The 5,175-nt window shown below is 42.1% G+C and overlaps 1 non-coding gene across 1 annotated transcript; it reads left to right on the top strand.

Annotated features, from left to right (window-relative positions):
* Positions 1-5,037: 5,037 nt before the first annotated feature.
* On the top strand, positions 5,038-5,175 carry LOC114807078. Its single transcript, XR_003755131.1, has one exon. It is a non-coding gene; the product is annotated as a small nucleolar RNA SNORA7 (small nucleolar RNA).

Raw genomic sequence — 5,175 nt, 5'->3', positions numbered from 1 at the left:
CTTGGGAGAGTACAATACAACAATGTAACCGATACATTCCCTTAATTTTCCCTTGTCTGTCAATAAGACTACCATCCTCCCTGTTCCAGAAGCTCACTACATTGGTGTCATCCTCACTGCCTCTCAGCTCTCACATTTAATCACCTTCCAATTCCTGCCTGTTTTTTTTCTACAACATCCATTTCTCTCCACTCAAACAGTTACCACCAATGTCCAAATTCTTGTCATATCACAGTTGGACTATTGCATCAGCCTCTGCACTGGTCTCCCTGCCTCCAGCTTCTCACCCATTCAGTCCATACTCCACACTGCTATCCAAAGCATCTTTATGAAACATCACTCAGCACACCTCTCTCCACTTCTCAAAAACCTCCAATGGCTTTCCATGCCTTTCTGCATCAAGCAAAAACTTCTCACAATTGGCTTCAACAGTTTCCACCAATCTCTCGAGCTTATATCTCACCTCTTTTCACCCACTTCTCTCTAGCTCACACCCTTTGCTCCTCCCAAGCCTACCTTCTAACTGTACTTTGCTCTTGACTCCCATGCCTCTGATTCCTCACTCATGTTGTTCCCCCAGCCTGGAAAAATTCCCTTCCTCCACAAATCTGCCAGAGCATAGGCCTCCCCATCTTTTAAGGGCCTGGGAGTCAGAAGGTCATGGGTTCTAATCCCGGCTCCACCACTTGTCTGCTGTATGGCCTTGGGCAAGTCACTTCACTTCTCTGGGCCTCAGTTATTGCATCTGTAAAATGGGAATTAAGACTGTGCAGGACAGGGACTCTGCCCAATGTGGTTTGCTTGTATCCCCCGCAGTGCTTAGTACAGTTCCTGGCATATAGTAAGCACTTAACAAATACCATTATTATTATTATTATTATTAATAATAATAAATTCCTTCTAAAGTAGCATCTCCTCCAGTAAGACTTTCTCGATTAATTCACAACCCTTAAATTGTGTCAATCCCTTAGCATTTATATATTTTATTCCCATCTTTAACATATGTATTTATGTCCATATGTATATTCATTTATTTGTTCAGCTATTTCATCCCATCAAATTTGTATTAGTACCTGTTATATTCTCGTGGTTCCTCCTGCTCTATTTATAAGTCATTTTTGGTGGTTTGCCTCATTCATTAGATTGTAAACTCCTTGAGACGCAGGGAACATATGTCTTGCTTCTGTTGTTCTCTCCCAAGAGCCTAGTAAAGTACTGTATGCTCAGTAAGTGCTCAAGAAACACCGCTGATGGATTGATTGATGGATTAATGGTCTCAGGATAGTCCTCAGAATCCAGGCAGTTGGCCATGAGGTGAGAGAGATTGTAACAGAATTGTCAGAACCAGCCAGCAGCTGCCAAATGAATGGACCTCCAGACCTCTAAGAAAGCATGCATGAGAAAATGATTCCCTAGAAAAATATGCTCTCTCTTTATGTCACCAATCCAGGGATGTCAGGTATTTCTGTGCTCATTGCATGACCCATTGTGTGCCTTTACAAGTCACATCCAATAGAGGTCAGAACCTGGCATGTGGTAAGTTTAAGAGCAAGTGAGGGAAAAGGAGCAGGATTCTGTAAGCCTTTCCACTACTCAGATTTCGAGTTCCAGGATATGGCCCAGAGTACAACCTCAAGCATTCCAAATCCTCAATTCGACTTTGAGCCTCTGTGTGCTCAGTCAGAAGTACTATTTCCAGGGAATTTCCAGGGAACTGCTAAGGGCTCCCCTGTTCTCTGTTTTCGACTCTTGTGTCATTACTGCTAGTACCCTCAGGGTGGCTTTGCTTTAACTGTCAACATTTCAGTCTTTCAATTTCGTCTTACTGTAAAGATACTATGGTATTTATTAAGCGCTTACTCTGTGCCAGATATTATACTTAGCATTGGGATAGATGCATACTAATCAGGTTGGACACAGTCCATGTCTCACATGGGACTAACAATCAAGCCCCATTTTACAGATGAGGTAACTCAGGCCCAGAGAAGTGAAGTGACTTGCCCAAAGTCACACAGCAGACATGTGGTGGAGCCGGGATTAGAACCCAAGTCTACGGACTCCCAGGCCCCTGCTCTATGGCTTCTCGAAACTAGAATATAATCACTCTAATGCTAGCTCTCTAATAATTCAGATATCATGTAAAGTGCTAGATGTAAAAGAACTGTGGAAAAAAAGAAAAGAACTCTACAAATTCAAAGTGTGATTATTTTTCACTTACCTGAAGAGAATGGGATTGTGAGTCAGGAGACCCAATTCTAGTCCTGGCTCTGCCACTTGCCCGCTGGGTAACTTTGGGCAAATCACTTTGTGTGGCTCAGTGGAAAGAGCCTGGGCTTGGGAGTCAGAGGTCATGGGTTCGAATCCCGGCTCTGCCACTTGTCAGCTGTGTGACTGTGGGCAAGTCACTTCACTTCTCTGGGCCTCAGTTACCTGATCTGTAAAATGGGGATTAAGACTGTGAGCCCCACGTGGGACAACCTGACTCCCCTGTGTCTACCCCAGCGCTTAGAACAGTGCTCTGCACATAGTAAGCACTTAACAAATACCAACATTATTATTATTATTATTCTCTGTGCCTTAGTTTCCTCACCTGTAAAATGGGGATTAAACACCCATTCTCCCTCCCCCTTGGACCCTTTGTGGGACAGAGACTGTGTCAGACCTGATTTCTCTTTTATTTACCCCAGTGCTGGCCACAGTGCTTAAGTACTTACTAAGTGCTTACCTTCATCATTATTATTATTATTCAAAAAAAAGTTTTTCATCACACACAGATGCAGCCAAAAGAGTGTCATCTATTGATTAAGGTGGAAGCCAGCTGACCCAAATGCTTTTGCTAACTATTAACCTAATGCTAATTTAAGCAAACCTTGCTTTCTCATTGAGTCTTAGGGTCTAATAATGGTGAAGTAGAAATATCATTTGTTGGCATATAACCTTGGGTAAATTTCACTATCAGCGGTGCCATCTTCAAATATGAAAGCAACAAACTCATTTGCTAAGTTTTTTTCATGGTATTTGTTAAGCACTTACTATGTGCCACACACTGTTCTAAGCGCTGGGATAGATAGAAGGTAATCAGGTTGGACACAGTCCATGTCCCACATGGGACTCAAAATCTTAATCCCCATTTTACAGATGAGGTAACTGAAGCACAGAGAAGTGAAGGGACTTATTAAGCCCTTACTACTGGCCAAGCACTGGGCTAAACACTAGGATAGATGCACGATAGACTGAATACAGAGCCCCTCTCCCACCTGGGGCTAATAGTTTGAGGTGGAGGGAGAGCAAGTATCTTCTCCCCGTGTTACAGATGAGGAAACTGAAGCTCAGAGAGCTTAAGTGACTTGGCCAAGATCGTACAGCAAGCCAGTGGAAGAGCTGGGATTAGAACCCAGATCTCCTGACTCCCAGGCCTGAGTTCTTTCCAGTAGGTCACGCTGTCTCCCTTTACAAAGGCTGAGATTCACATCAGAAAATGTTTGGTGAGAAAAACCGCTACTGAAAATAGCAGTTGTTATTACTATGTCTACTAAATCAAGACATTTAGGAATACAGTACAATTATTCTCATCATTCAGAGTCTCTTCCATTTGAACTTTATCTGTGCTTCTCCAATCGGAACCCTGTTGCTAAGGGACCTCTTCTGGTCTTTGCTTCAATCTCTTTGTGCCTCAATTCTGCCCTCAATAAAATGGGGATAAAGTAATATTATGGCATGGCATAGTGGATAGAGCATGAGCCAGGGAGAAGGTCGTGGGTTCTAATCCTGGGTCTCTCATCTGTCAGCTGTGTGACCTTGGGCAAGTCACTTTCACTTCTCTGTGCCTCAGTTCCCTCATCTGTAAAATGGGCATTGAGACTGTGAGCCCCACGTGGGACAGGGACTGTGTCCAACTCGATTTGCATGTATCCACCCCAGCACTTAGTACAGTGCCTGGCACACAGTAAGTGCTTAACAAATACCATTATTGAAATTATTATTATTGTTATTATTATTATTGTATTTACCTATCTCTCAGGGGTCAGATAATATTAGAGCTATGAGATGAAGTCTTTCATGGGAAAGGAGATAAAATGAGGAAATATAAGAACTTTTAACTTTCCATCTCTGGAATTTTGTACAGATTCACAATATGCTGTAATAAGCCCAGAAAAGACAGAATCTTTGAAAGAAAACTCCCATCTCAGTCAGAGAAACAAGCTGCCTATAGCGGAAACCACAAAAAGGGGAAATGGCCATAGATGTGGTCAGTATTGAAAGGTTTTACAGAAGAGGGATTTTTAGAAGAACTATGAGATGGAGAGATTAGGTGTAAAGTGGGAAGGAAAAGTTTTTTTCAGAGGTACTGAATTATCACTGAGTCCTTAAGATGAAATATCCAGGGCTGTTTTGCCTCCATAAGGCTGCAACTGAAATGCTTAGTTAGGTATAGTGTGTAAAATGTGTTGCTTTTCAGTGGTGGAAGTGCTATGAGAAACAGATACTTCTAATCCTTCATGACAACTTGTCTTTCTAATAAATATTAAGAAAATTAATTTTGCCAGTTTAAACACCAAGAAATCATATGCTGAACTGTAATTTGAGAGAGTTTATCAATGTGTGATTGCTTTTTCAAAAACAGCAATGTATCATTTTAGCATGCTGAGAAATATTTACCTCTGGGGGAGCAAAATCATTTGCAGAATGTTTTAACTGCTAAATAAATATTTTACTGGCAACTTCTGAAGCATTATAAATGAAGTCAATATAAACAAAAGTCTGAGTAAACCATCTCCAATCACAGAACAAATGACTGCAGTGAGAGGTGGACCAGCTTTACCCAGATAAGTCTTGGCATTTCCCAATGTTGTGAGCAACTTCAGCCAATGAGAGAACTGAAAATGTGGCAACAGCTCCTATCCCAACCCACAGATTTTAGTGGTAGGTGGTTTTCTTCTCTTTAAACGCTTCTGGTGAATTTAGTGCTAGACAAAATGATGCTTGGTTGATAGGCCTGCAGGAGAAAAAATTTCCAGGCAGTAGGAACCTCAGCTACCCCTCTCAGGATTGTACCTGGAGGGTTTCCAGTACTCTACCAGTCTTGGCTACAGGAGGGATAGTCAAGCAGAGGCATACCCATTCCATTCCTAGCTTGGGCAGTGGCTAGTGAGTGGAAGACAATCTGCTACAAAT

This window comes from Ornithorhynchus anatinus, chromosome X1, assembly GCF_004115215.2.
Source record: "Ornithorhynchus anatinus isolate Pmale09 chromosome X1, mOrnAna1.pri.v4, whole genome shotgun sequence".
NCBI lineage: Eukaryota > Metazoa > Chordata > Mammalia > Monotremata > Ornithorhynchidae > Ornithorhynchus > Ornithorhynchus anatinus.
Note: the sequence above shows the minus strand (reverse complement) of the source record. Positions and strands in the feature narration are given on the sequence as shown.